Genomic DNA, 14,888 nt, shown 5'->3' on the forward strand with positions numbered 1-14,888 from the left:
TGAAAAAATTCATCAAGCGAATAAAATACCTTTTCACATAATACTTTCCGAACTTTTTGTTTAGAGAGCTTTACACTAGTTATTTTTTAATGGATATTGGGAGCTTGTTGTACAGTTTTTTTGACATGATATGAGGTCCATTAGTCGCCTTGGCTAACTTATGACTAGGAATTAAAATGTTATAGTTTTTTCTCAGGATGAAGCCCGAAAGAAGATATGTATCATCTCTGTTCTAAAACTTGGAGCAATTTGATTTAACGTAGATTACGCAATTAAAAATATACATGCAAGTAACAGTTAATATATTCAACTTTGCAAATAGTGGTTTACAGGAATCGAGTTTTTTTTTTAAACAAATTGTTCAAATATTTTTTTCTGGAAAATTAATAAGACACTGATTCTATTGCAGTTGCCAAAACAAATAATACAGTAATTGAGGGCAGAGTAAATATATGCATAATAGTAACTTTTAAGAATTTCAATAGACACAAAATTACGTAGATTCCATATAACGAAACAATGTGTCGCTAATTTCTTCAGTATGAAATCAACATGATGATTCCAATTGAGTTGGGAATCAATAAAAACTCCTAAACATTTTTTATAGTTTACCTGTTCAATATTTTTAATCTCAGACCTAACCAATACACTACAATCAGTTTCCTGAATTGTAAAGAAAATGGTGTTGGTTTTAAGATTATTTAGAATCAAGCCATTCTTAGAACAATAATTTTGCATGTTAAATACAGCATCATTTGCTCTTACTGACAATGCTTCACATTCCGAACCACTGACAGTAAAAGATGTGTCATCAGCAAATTGTATAGAGCACTGTGGATGATTAATTTTTGAAAGGTCATTAACAAATGAAATAAATAGTGTAGGCCCCAAAACACTACCTTGGGGCACACCTGTAACAACGTTTCGAAATTCAGAGAAAAATGACCCAGTCTGAAACCTAACTTCAACAACCTGTGTACGACCAGTTGAATAGGTTTCAATCCATTTCAGACTTGGACCACGAACGCCCATGCCAAACAGTTCATCAAGAAGAAGAAGACCATGATGACTGATATCAAACGCTCGTGTCAAGTCGAAAAGAACACTAAGTGATTTTTCATCGTTGTCGAAGTTTGATAATACATGATTATGTAGAGAAAGGATGGCATCCTGGGTTGACAAGCCCACTTGAAACCCATATTGGTTGTCAGATACGATATTGTATTTATTTAAAAAGGACACAAGTTTTGATATGATTCTTCAAATATTTTCGAAAATGGAGATAGTAAAGCAATACCTCTGTAGTTCGACATTACATGCTTATCGCTTTTTTTATAGACTGGGACGACCATTGCTTGCTTAAGTCGGGAAGGAAAAATACCTTCAGAGAAAGATAAATTGATTAGATAAATCAGAGGTTCCATTATTTTCAAAGCAGCCTTCATTAAAACATTGCCTGGCAATTCATCAACCCCACTGGAATTTTTCGAACATGCGAATTTAATTATTTCCACGAGTTCAGTTTCATCTATTGGATAGAGAAAAAGACTCTCAGTTTTTACACAACGATTTTCAATGCCACCAGGTGCAGTATTTTTTACTAATGACTCCACTGAATCGACAAAATAACTACTAAATGCTTGAGATATACCGGGACCATCGTCAACAAGTACACCATCGCCAATGTCTTAGATGAATCGTTTATAATAGTATTTTTCCTGATGATAGACCAGGCAGCTTCAGATTATGTTGAGCCTTGAGGAATTGATTATTAAAGTATTGACTTTTTGAGAGCACAACTTTTTGTCTATGATTTTTTAAGAGTTGCTTATATTGACCCAATAAATGTACATTGGTTTGGCTCTTGTTCAAATTATAAATATCTCTGAGTAATATACCTTCTTCAACGATATCCTTAGTAACCCATGGTTTGTGTCTACTTGAATTTTGATTTTGTTTAATTTTTTGAAACTGTTTAGGAAAGGATATATCAAAAGCTTGAAGAAAAACATCATGAAAATGGGAAAATTTAGTATCGAAGTCAAATTCAGTGAAGTATAGAAAATTGCACTTTTCATCCGATAATAAATTTATGAAATGGAGGATATTATGATCATTAAAATTTCTCTTCAAAAAATAATGGTATATATCAGCGGCGACGAAATTTATAGGTAAGGTAATACTTGGTAATGGGGTCAAACCCGAAAACGGTCATATAAATAAAATCAAATATAGGTAATTAGACAAAAGTGTTTTTATTCATTTCATTAAAGTTTCAGTATTCCTACGAAATCTGCAATTGTTTGACACGCGTTAACTATTTTGGCGCGAAACTCTTTGAGAACCGTTAAGATCTTTGCAATGGTCCTAATGCTATTTTGTTAATTGGCTTGCCAATATTTTGGTATACTTAGAGAATAATTAGAGAATATATAGGTATATGACGATTACAAATAAATATCATAGAATCTACTTAATATTAAGTAATTCACTGTTTTCCAATTCCTAACTCAAATGAAATATTATTTTCCTGTGTTTCCATTTTAGTTCCAAATTTGGTATATCGATTTGATGTGAATGTGTGTAGAAAGTAGCAAGTATTAGAATAAATATGATACTTCACGGAAGCTCATCAATTTTTTTTTATCAAATAGACGTTACAGTTTGTTCAGGACTGTTGTATTAAATATTCATTATGCATGTATTTCTTCAAGCATTACGATATCCATTTATCACTAGTGAATAATGAAATCATTACAGAAAAGCAAGTAGGCAAGTTCGTTGAATATGTCAATTCCATCCACCCGTCAATGAAATTTACCACTGAGAGGAAGGTAAATAATTCATTAAATTACCTTGACTCAACCATTACAAAAAATAACAATGAACATGAATTTGCAATTTTCCACAAACCATTTTACACGGACATTATCATACATAATTCCTCTACTCACTCTTACCAGCATAAAGTTGCTGCATTCAATAATATTCTTCATAGACTATTGAATAATTTCCAGAGAGAGCTGAGTTTGATCAAACAAATCAAACAAAAACTACAAAAGCCAGCCATGGACCATATCTACCCAATTCAACATGCGATAACGTCAGTTATGAGACATTGTCATTTTTGGCTGAACCAACTAATAATATTTTTTTAAGAAAGACTGCGTAAACTTAGCTCACAGAAATAGTAATAGTCCGAATAATAGTGTAAGTGCATTTATTAAAAACAATAAAGACAAAACTTCGGTATCGGATAGATCAGGAGTATATCAGCTGAGTTGTGGCTCTTGCCCACAACTGTATAATGGCCAAACAGGGAGATTATTTTCCAAAGAATTAGAAGCTTAGATGTAATTTTGTGAATAGAAAGACCAATTTCACATTTGCAAACCACCTTCTAGCAGAAGTACATGAGTTCAGTCATGAATATGACATGTTATATTTAGAAAAGAAGAGTATCAATCGAAAATTTCAATTTTGTCTCCAGAAATAGATTTTTGTCGTTTCTATCTCGTTTTTTCCGTCAAAAAACCCAGAATTTCAATCGAATTTAGTATTTTTTGTTTATCAATCAAAAATTTCAATTTTGTCTTCAGAAATGGATTTTTGTCGTTTCTATCTCGTTTTTTGGTCAAAAAACCCAGAATTTCAACCGAATTTAGTATTTTTTCGATTATCAATCAAAAATTTCAATTTTGTCTCCAGAAATAGATTTTTGTCGTTTCTATCTCGTTTTTTTCGTCAAAAAACCCAGAATTTCAATCGAATTTAGTATTTTTTTGGTTATCAATCGAAAATTTCAATTTTGTCTCCAGAAATAGATTTTTGTCGTTTCTATCTCGTTTTTTCGTCAAAAAACCCAGAATTTCAATCGAATTTAGTATTTTTTTGGTAATCGATCGAAAATTTCAATTTTGTCTTTAGAAATAAATTTTTGTCGTTTCTATCTCGTTTTCTCGTCAAAAAACCCAGAATTTCAATCGAATTTAGTATTTTTTGGTTATCAATCGAAAATTTCAATTTTGTCACTAGAAATGGATTTTTGTCGTTTCTATCTCGTTTTTTGGTCAAAAAACCCAGAATTTCAACCGAATTTAGTATTTTTTTCGATTATCAATCAAAAATTTCAATTTTGTCTCCAGAAATAGATTTTTGTCGTTTCAATCTCGTTTTTTGGTCAAAAAACCCAGAATTTCAATCGAATTTAGAATTTTTTCGATTATCAATCAAAAATTTCAATTTTGTCTTCAGAAATAGATATTTGTCGTTTCTATCTCGTTTTTCGTCAAAAAACCCAGAATTTCAATCGAATTTAGTATTTTTTTGGTTATCAATGAAAAATTTCAATTTTGTCTCCAGAAATAGATTTTTGTCGTTTCTATCTCGTTTTTTTCGTCGTCAAACCCAGAATTTCAACCGAATTTAGTATTTTTTGGTTATCAATCAAAAATTTCAATTTTGTCTTCAGAAATAGATTTTTGTCGTTTCTATCTCGTTTTTCGTCGTAAAACCCAGAATTTCAATCGAATTTATTATTTTTTGTTATCAATCGAAAATTTAAATTTTGTCACTAGAAATGGATTTTTGTCGTTTCTATCTCGTTTTTTGGTCAAAAAACCCAAAACTTCAACCGAATTTAGTATTTTTCGATTATCAATCAAAAATTTCAATTTTGTCTCCAGAAATAGATTTTTGTCGTTTCAATCTCGTTTTTTGGTCAAAAAACCCAGAATTTCAATCGAATTTAGAATTTTTTCGATTATCAATCAAAAATTTCAATTTTGTCTTCAGAAATAGATATTTGTCGTTTCTATCTTGTTTTTTCGTCAAAAAACCCAGAATTTCAATCGAATTTAGTATTTTTTTGGTTATCAATCGAAAATTTCAATTTTGTCTCCAGAAATAGATTTTTGTCGTTTCTATCTCGTTTTTTCGTCGTAAAACCCAGAATTTCAATCGAATTTTGTATTTTTTCGATTATCAATCAAAAATTTCAATTTTGTCTTCAGAAATAGATTTTTGTTGTTTCTATCTCGTTTTTTCATCGTAAAACCCAGAATTTCAACCGAATTCAGTATTTTTTCGATTATCAATAAAAAATTTCAATTTTGTCTTCAGATATGGATTTTTGTCGTTTCTATCTCGTTGTCTCGTCAAAAAACCCAGAATTTCAATCGAATTTAGTATTTTTTGGTTATCAATCAAAAATTTCAATTTTGCCTTTAGAAATAGATTTTTGTCGTTTCTATCTCGTTTTTTGGTCAATAAACCCAGAATTTCAATCGAATTTAGTATTTTTTGGTTATCAATCGAAAATTTAAATTTTGTCGTTAGAAATGGATTTTTGTCGTTTCTATCTCGTTTTTTGTCAAAAAACCCAGAATTTCAACCGAATTTAGTATTTTTTCGATTATCAATCAAAATTTCAATTTGGTCTTCAGAAATGGATTTTTGTCGTTTCTATCTCGTTTTTTGGTCAAAAAACCCAGAATTTCAACCGAATTTAGTATTTTTTCGATTATCAATCAAAAATTTCAATTTTGTCTCCAGAAATAGATTTTTGTCGTTTCTATCTCGTTTTTTCGTCAAAAAACCCAGAATATCAATCGAATTCAGTATTTTTTTGGTAATCAATCGAAAATTTCAATTTTGCCTTTAGAAATAGATTTTTGTCGTTTCTATCTCGTTTTCTCGTCAAAAAACCCAGAATTTCAATCGAATTTAGTATTTTTTGGTTATCAATCGAAAATTTCAATTTTGTCACTAGAAATGGATTTTTGTCGTTTCTATCTCGTTTTTTTCGTCAAAAAACCCAGAATTTCAATCGAATTTAGTATTTTTTGGTTATCAATCAAAAATTTCAATTTTGTCTTCAGAAATAGATTTTTGTCGTGTCTATCTCGTTTTTTCGTCGTAAAAACCAGAATTTCAATCGAATTTAGTATTTTTTGGTTATCAATCGAAAATTTAAATTTTGTCACTAGAAATGGATTTTTGTCGTTTCTATCTCGTTTTTTGGTCAAAAAACCCAGAATTTCAATCGAATTTAGAATTTTTTCGATTATCAATCAAAAATTTCAATTTTGTCTTCAGAAATAGATTTTGTCGTTTCTATCTCGTTTTTTTCGTCAAAAAACCCAGAATTTCAATCGAATTTAGTATTTTTTTGGTTATCAATCGAAAATTTCAATTTTGTCTCCAGAAATAGATTTTTGTCGTTTCTATCTCGTTTTTTCGTCGTCAAAACCAGAATTTCAACCGAATTTAGTATTTTTTAGTTATCAATCAAAAATTTCAATTTTATCTTCAGAAATAGATTTTTGTCGTTTCTATCTCGTTTTTTCGTCGTAAAACCCAGAATTTCAATCGAATTTAGTATTTTTTGTTATCAATCGAAAATTTAAATTTTGTCACTAGAAATGGATTTTTGTCGTTTCTATCTCGTTTTTTGGTCAAAAAACCCAAAATTTCAACCGAATTTAGTATTTTTTCGATTATCAATCAAAAATTTCAATTTTGTCTCCAGAAATAGATTTTTGTCGTTTCAATCTCGTTTTTTGGTCAAAAAACCCAGAATTTCAATCGAATTTAGAATTTTTCGATTATCAATCAAAAATTTCAATTTTGTCTTCAGAAATAGATATTTGTCGTTTCTATCTCGTTTTTTCGTCAAAAAACCCAGAATTTCAATCGAATTTAGTATTTTTTTGGTTATCAATCGAAAATTTCAATTTTGTCTCCAGAAATAGATTTTTGTCGTTCTATCTCGTTTTTTCGTCGTAAAACCCAGAATTTCAATAGAATTTAGTATTTTTTGGTTATCAATCGAAAATTTAAATTTTGTCACTAGAAATGGATTTTTGTCGTTTCTATCTCGATTTTTGGTCAAAAAACCCAGAATTTCAATCGAATTTAGTATTTTTTTGTTATCAATCGAAAATTTCAATTTTGTCTCCAGAAATAGATTTTTGTCGTTTCTATCTCGTTTTTTTTTTCGTCGTAAAACCCAGAATTTCAATAGAATTTAGTATTTTTTGGTTATCAAGCGAAAATTTAAATTTTGTCACTAGAAATGGATTTTTGTCGTTTCTATTTCGTTTTTTGGTCAAAAAACCCAGAATTTCAACCGAATTTAGTATTTTTTCGATTATTAATCAAAAATTTCAATTTTGTCCTCCAGAAATAGATTTTTGTCGTTTCTATCTCGTTTTTTCGTCAAAAAACCCAGAATTTCAATCGAATTTAGTATTTTTTTCGATTTACAATCAAAAATTTCAATTTTGTCTTTAGAAATAGATTTTTGTCGTTTCTATCTCGTTTTCTCGTCAAAAAACCCAGAATTTCAATCGAATTTAGTATTTTTTGTTATCAATCAAAAATTTCAATTTTGTTTTCAGAAATAGATTTTTGTCGTTTCTATCTCGTTTTTTCGTCGTAAAACCCAGAATTTCAATCGAATTTAGTATTTTTTGGTTATCAATCGAATATTTCAATTTTGTCACTAGAAATGGGTTTTTGTCGTTTCTATTTCGTTTTTTGTCAAAAAACCCAGAATTACAATCGAATTTAGTATTTTTTCGATTATCAATCAAAATTTCAATTTTTCTCCAGAAATAATTTTTGTCGTTTCTATCTCGTTTTTTTCGTCGTAAAACCCAGAATTTCAACCGAATTTAGTATTTTTTTCGATTATCAATCAAAAATTTCAATTTTGTCTTCAGAAATAGATTTTTGTTGTTTCTATCTCCTTTTTTTTCGTCGTAAAACCCAGAATTTCAATCGGATTTTGTATTTTTTCGATTTTCAAACAAAAATTTCAATTTTGTCCTCAGAAATAGATTTTTGTTGTTTCTATCTCGTTTTTTCATCGTAAAAACCCAGAATTTCAACCGAATTTAGTATTTTTTCGATTATCAATCAAAAATTTCAATTTTGTCTTCAGAAATAGATTTTTGTCGTTTCTATCTCGTTTTTTCGTCAAAAACCCAGAATTTCAATCGAATTTAGTATTTTTTTGGTTATCAATCGAAAATTTCAATTTTGTCTCCAGAAATAGATTTTGTCGTTTCTATCTCGTTTTCTCGTCAAAAAACCCAGAATTTCAATCGAATTTATTATTTTTTTGGTTATCAATCAAAAATTTAAATTTTGTCTTCAAATAGATTTTTGTCGTTTCTATCTCGTTTTTTCGTCAAAAAACCCAGAATTTCAATCGAATTTAGTATTTTTTTGGTTATCAATCAAAAATTTCAATTTTGCCTTTAGAAATAGATTTTTGTCGTTTCTATCTCGTTTTTTGTAAAAAAAAACCCAGAATTTCAATCGAATTTAGTATTTTTTGGTTATCAATCGAAAATTTAAATTTTGTCATAGAAATGGATTTTTGTCGTTTCTATCTCGTTTTTTGGTCAAAAAACCCAGAATTTCAACCGAATTTAGTATTTTTTTTTCGATTATCAATCAAAAATTTCAATTTTGTCTCCAGAAATAAATTTGTCGTTTCTATCTCGTTTTTTGGTCAAAAAACCCAGAATTTCAATCGAATTTAGTATTTTTTGGTTATCAATCGAAAATTTAAATTTTGTCATAGAAATGGATTTTTGTCGTTTCTATCTCGTTTTTTGGTCAAAAAACCCAGAATTTCAACCGAATTTAGTATTTTTTCGATTATCAATCAAAAATTTCAATTTTGTCTCCAGAAATAGATTTTTTGTCGTTTCTCTATCTCGTTTTTTTCGTCAAAAAACCCAGAATTTCAATCGAATTTAGTATTTTTTTGGTTATCAATCGAAAATTTCAATTTTGTCTCCAGAAATAGATTTTTGTCGTTTCTATCTCGTTTTTTTTCGTCAAAAAACCCAGAATTTCAATCGAATTCAGTATTTTTTGGTAATCAATCGAAAATTTCAATTTTGCCTTTAGAAATAGATTTTTGTCGTTTCTATCTCGTTTTCCTCGTCAAAAACCCAGAATTTCAATCGAATTTAGTATTTTTAGTTATCGATCGAAAATTCAATTTTGTCTTTAGAAATAGATTTTTGTCGTTTCTATCTCGTTTTCTCGTCAAAAAACCCAGAATTTCAATCGAATTTAGTATTTTTTGGTTAACAATCAAAAATTTCAATTTTGTTTTCAGAAATAGATTTTTGTCGTTTCTATCTCGTTTTTTCGTCGTAAAACCCAGAATTTCAATCGAATTTAGTATTTTTTGGTTATCAATCGAATATTTCAATTTTGTCACTAGAAATGGATTTTTGTCGTTTCTATTTCGTTTTTTGGTCAAAAAACCCAGAATTACAATCGAATTTAGTATTTTTTCGATTATCAATCAAAAATTTCAATTTTTCTCCAGAAATAAATTTTTGTCGTTTCTATCTCGTTTTTTCGTCGTAAAACCCAGAATTTCAACCGAATTTAGTATTTTTTCGATTATCAATCAAAAATTTCAATTTTGTCTTCAGAAATAGATTTTTGTTGTTTCTATCTCCTTTTTTCGTCGTAAAACCCAGAATTTCAATCGAATTTTGTATTTTTTTCGATTTTCAAACAAAAATTTCAATTTTGTCTTCAGAAATAGATTTTTGTTGTTTCTATCTCGTTTTTTCATCGTAAAACCCAGAATTTCAACCGAATTTAGTATTTTTTCGATTATCAATCAAAAATTTCAATTTGTCTTCAGAAATAGATTTTTGTCGTTTCTATCTCGTTTTTCTCGTCAAAAAACCCAGAATTTCAATCGAATTTAGTATTTTTTTGGTTATCAATCGAAAATTTCAATTTTGTCTCCAGAAATAGATTTTTGTCGTTTCTATCTCGTTTTCTCGTCAAAAACCCAGAATTTCAATCGAAATTAGTATTTTTTTGGTTATCAATCAAAAATTTAAATTTTGTCTTCAGAAATAGATTTTTGTCGTTTCTATCTCGTTTTTTTCGTCAAAAAACCCAGAATTTCAATCGAATTTAGTATTTTTTTGTTATCAATCAAAAATTTCAATTTTGCCTTTAGAAATAGATTTTTGTCGTTTCTATCTCGTTTTTTGGTAAAAAAACCCAGAATTTCAATCGAATTTAGTATTTTTTGGTTATCAATCGAAAATTTAAATTTTGTCATTAGAAATGGATTTTTGTCGTTTCTATCTCGTTTTTTGGTCAAAAAACCCAGAATTTCAACCGAATTTAGTATTTTTTCGATTATCAATCGAAAATTTCAATTTTGTCTCCAGAAATAAATTTTTGTCGTTTCTATCTCGTTTTTTGGTCAAAAAACCCAGAATTTCAATCGAATTTAGTATTTTTTGGTTATCAATCGAAAATTTAAATTTTGTCATTAGAAATGATTTTTGTCGTTTCTATCTCGTTTTTTGGTCAAAAAACCCAGAATTTCAACCGAATTTAGTATTTTTTCGATTATCAATCAAAATTTCAATTTTGTCTCCAGAAATAGATTTTTGTCGTTTCTATCTCGTTTTTTCGTCAAAAAACCCAGAATTTCAATCGAATTTAGTATTTTTTTGGTTATCAATCGAAAATTTCAATTTTGTCTCCAGAAATAGATTTTTGTCGTTTCTATCTCGTTTTTTCGTCAAAAAACCCAGAATTTCAATCGAGTTCAGTATTTTTTGGTTATCAATCGAAAATTTCAATTTTGCCTTTAGAAATAGATTTTTGTCGTTTCTATCTCGTTTTCTCGTCAAAAAACCCAGAATTTCAATCGAATTTAGTATTTTTAGGTTATCGATCGAAAATTTCAATTTTGTCACTAGAAATGATTTTTGTCGTTTCTATCTCGTTTTCTCGTCAAAAAACCCAGAATTTCAATCGATTTTAGTATTTTTTTTGGTTATCAATCGAAAATTTCAATTTTGTCTCCAGAAATAGATTTTTGTCGTTTCTATCTCGTTTTTTCCGTCAAAAAACCCAGAATTTCAATCGAATTTAGTATTTTTTGTTTATCAATAAAAAATTTCAATTTTTGTCTTCAGAAATAGATTTTTGTCGTTTCTATCTCGTTTTTTCGTCAAAAAACCCAGAATATCAATCGAATTTAGTATTTTTTTGGTTATCAATCGAAAATTTCAATTTTGCCTTTAGAAATAGATTTTTGTCTTTTCTATCTCGTTTTTCCCGTCAAAAAACCCAGAATTACAACCGAATTTAGTATTTTTTGGTTATCAAGCGAAAATTTAAATTTTGTCACTAGAAATGGATTTTTGTCGTTTCTATTTCGTTTTTTGGTCAAAAAACCCAGAATTTCAACCGAATTTAGTATTTTTTCGATTATTAATCAAAAATTTCAATTTTGTCTCCAGAAATAGATTTTTGTCGTTTCTATCTCGTTTTTTCGTCAAAAAACCCAGAATTTCAATCGAATTTAGTATTTTTTTCGATTTACAATCAAAAATTTCAATTTTGTCTTTAGAAATAGATTTTTGTCGTTTCTATCTCGTTTTCTTCGTCAAAAAACCCAGAATTTCAATCGAATTTAGTATTTTTTTGGTTATCAATCAAAATTTCCATATTGTCACTAGAAATGGATTTTTGTCGTTTCTATCTCGATTTTTCGTCAAAAAACCCAGAATTTCAATCGAATTTAGTATTTTTGGTTATCAATCAAAAATTTCAATTTTGTCTTCAGAAATAGATTTTTGTCGTTTCTATCTCGTTTTTTCGTCGTAAAACCCAGAATTTCAATCGAATTTAGTATTTTTTGGTTATCAATCGAAAATTTCAATTTTGTCACTAGAAATGGATTTTTGTCGTTTCTATCTCGTTTTTTTGTCAAAAAACCCAGAATTACAATCGAATTTAGTATTTTTTTCGATTATCAATCAAAAATTTCAATTTTTCTCCAGAAATAGATTTTTGTCGTTTCTATCTCGTTTTTTCGTCGTAAAACCCAGAATTTCAACCGAATTTAGTATTTTTTCGATTATCAATCAAAAATTTCAATTTTGTCTTCAGAAATAGATTTTTGTTGTTTCTATCTCCTTTTTTCGTCGTAAAACCCAGAATTTCAATCGAATTTTGTATTTTTTCGATTTTCAAACAAAAATTTCAATTTTGTCTTCAGAAATAGATTTTTGTTGTTTCTATCTCGTTTTTTCATCGTAAAACCCAGAATTTCAACGGAATTTAGTATTTTTTTCGATTATCAATCAAAATTTCAATTTTGTCTCAGAAATAGATTTTGTCGTTTCTATCTCGTTTTCTTGTCAAAAAACCCAGAATTTCAATCGAATTTAGTATTTTTTTGGTTATCAATCGAAAATTTCAATTTTGTCTCCAGAAATAGATTTTTGTCGTTTCTATCTCGTTTTTTTTTCGTCAAAAAACCCAGAATTTCAATCGAATTTAGTATTTTTGGTTATCAATCAAAAATTTCAGTTTTGTCTTCAGAAATAGATTTTTGTCGTTTCTATCTCGTTTTTTTCGTCAAAAAACCCAGAAATTCAATCGAATTTAGTATTTTTTTGGTTATCAATCAAAAATTTCAATTTTGCCTTTAGAAATAGATTTTTGTCGTTTCTATCTCGTTTTTTTGGTCAAAAAACCCAGAATTTCAACCGAATTTAGTATTTTTTCGATTATCAATCAAAAATTTCAATTTTGTCTCCAGAAATAAATTTTTGTCGTTTCTATCTCGTTTTTTGGTCAAAAAACCCAGAATTTCAATCGAATTTAGTATTTTTTGGTTATCAATCGAAAATTTAAATTTTGTCATTAGAAATGGATTTTTGTCGTTTCTATCTCGTTTTTTGGTCAAAAAAACCCAGAATTTCAACCGAATTTAGTATTTTTTCGATTATCAATCAAAAATTTCAATTTGTCTCCAGAAATAGATTTTTGTCGTTTCTATCTCGTTTTTTCCGTCAAAAAACCCAGAATTTCAATCGAATTTAGTATTTTTTGTTTATCAATCAAAATTTCAATTTTGTCTTCAGAAATAGATTTTTGTCGTTTCTATCTCGTTTTTTCGTCAAAAAACCCAGAATTTCAATCGAATTTAGTATTTTTTTGGTTATCAATCGAAAATTTCAATTTCCTTTAGAAATAGATTTTTGTCGTTTCTATCTCGTTTTCCCGTCAAAAAACCCAGAATTTCAATCGAATTTAGTATTTTTTGGTTATCAATCGAAAATTTAAATTTTGTCACTAGAAATGGATTTTTGTCGTTTCTATTTCGTTTTTTGGTCAAAAAACCCAGAATTTCAATCGAATTTAGTATTTTTTCGATTATCAATCAAAAATTTCAATTTTGTCACTAGAAATAGATTTTTGTCGTTTCTATCTCGTTTTTTCGTCAAAAACCCAGAATTTCAATCGAATTTAGTATTTTTTCGATTTAACAATCAAAAATTTCAATTTTGTCTTAGAAATAGATTTTTGTCGTTCTATCTCGTTTTCGTCGTCAAAAACCCAGAATTTCAATCGAATTTAGTATTTTTTGGTTATCAATCGAAAATTTCAATTTTGTCACTAGAAATGGATTTTTGTCGTTTCTATCTCGATTTTTTCGTCAAAAAACCCAGAATTTCAATCGAATTTAGTATTTTTTTGGTTATCAATCAAAAATTTCAATTTTGTCTTCAAAATAGATTTTTGTCGTTTCTATCTCGTTTTTTCGTCGTAAAACCCAGAATTTCAATCGAATTTAGTATTTTTTGGTTATCAATCGAAAATTTCAATTTTGTCACTAGAAATGGATTTTTGTCGTTTCTATCTCGTTTTTTTGTCAAAAAACCCAGAATTTCAATCGAATTTAGTATTTTTTTCGTTATCAATCAAAAATTTCAATTTTCTCCAGAAATAGATTTTTGTCGTTTCTATCTCGTTTTTTTCGTCGTAAAACCCAGAATTTCAACCGAATTTAGTATTTTTTCGATTATCAATCAAAAATTTCAATTTTGTCTTCAGAAATAGATTTTTGTCGTTTCTATCTCCTTTTTTCGTCGTAAAACCCAGAATTCCAATCGATTTTGTATTTTTTTGGATTTTCAATCAAAAATTTCAATTTTGTCTTCAGAAATAGATTTTTTTGTTTCTATCTCGTTTTTTTCATCGTAAAACCCAGAATTTCAACGAATTTAGTATTTTTCGATTATCAATCAAAAATTTCAATTTTGTCTTCAGAAATAGATTTTTGTCGTTTCTATCTCGTTTTCTTGTCAAAAAACCCAGAATTTCAATCGAATTTAGTATTTTTTTGGTTATCAATCGAAAATTTTAATTTTGTCTCCAGAAATAGATTTTTGTCGTTTCTATCTCGTTTTTTCGTCAAAAACCCAGAATTTCAATCGAATTTAGTATTTTTTGATTATCAATCAAAAATTTCAATTTTGTCTTCAGAAATAGATTTTTGTCGTTTCTATCTCGTTTTTATCGTCAAAAAACCCAGAATTTCAATCGAATTTAGTATTTTTTTGGTTATCAATCAAAAATTTCAATTTTGTCTTTAGAAATAGATTTTTGTCGTTTCTATCTCGTTTTTTGGTCAAAAAACCCAGAATTTCAATCGAATTTAGTATTTTTTGGTTATCAATCGAAAATTTAAATTTTGTCATTAGAAATGGATTTTTGTCGTTTCTATCTCGATTTTTGGTCAAAGAACCCAGAATTTCAACCGAATTTAGTATTTTTTCGATTATCATTCAAAAATTTCAATTTTGTCTCCAGAAATAGATTTTTGTCGTTTCTATCTCGTTTTTGGTCAAAAAACCCAGAATTTCAACGAATTTATAGTATTTTTCGATTATCAATCAAAAATTTCAATTTTGTCTCCAGAAATAGATTTTTTGTCGTTTCTATCTCGTTTTTTCGTCAAAAAACCCAGAATTTCAATCGAATTTAGTATTTTTTGGTTATCAATCGAAAATTTCAATTTTGTC

The 14,888-nt window shown here is 28.0% G+C and overlaps 1 long non-coding RNA gene across 1 annotated transcript; it reads left to right on the forward strand.

Moving 5' to 3' along the window:
* Window positions 1–1,056: 1,056 nt before the first annotated feature.
* Window positions 1,057–1,380, forward strand: LOC141483510 (uncharacterized). Its single transcript, XR_012466136.1, has 2 exons — window positions 1,057–1,285; window positions 1,339–1,380. It is a non-coding gene; the product is annotated as an uncharacterized lncRNA (long non-coding RNA).
* Window positions 1,381–14,888: the final 13,508 nt, after the last annotated feature.

The sequence above is a fragment of the Leptinotarsa decemlineata genome, unplaced genomic scaffold (genome assembly GCF_025532065.1).
Source record: "Leptinotarsa decemlineata unplaced genomic scaffold, Ldec_3_MD MMD2_tig00003557_RagTag_RagTag, whole genome shotgun sequence".
NCBI classification, from domain to species: domain Eukaryota; kingdom Metazoa; phylum Arthropoda; class Insecta; order Coleoptera; family Chrysomelidae; genus Leptinotarsa; species Leptinotarsa decemlineata.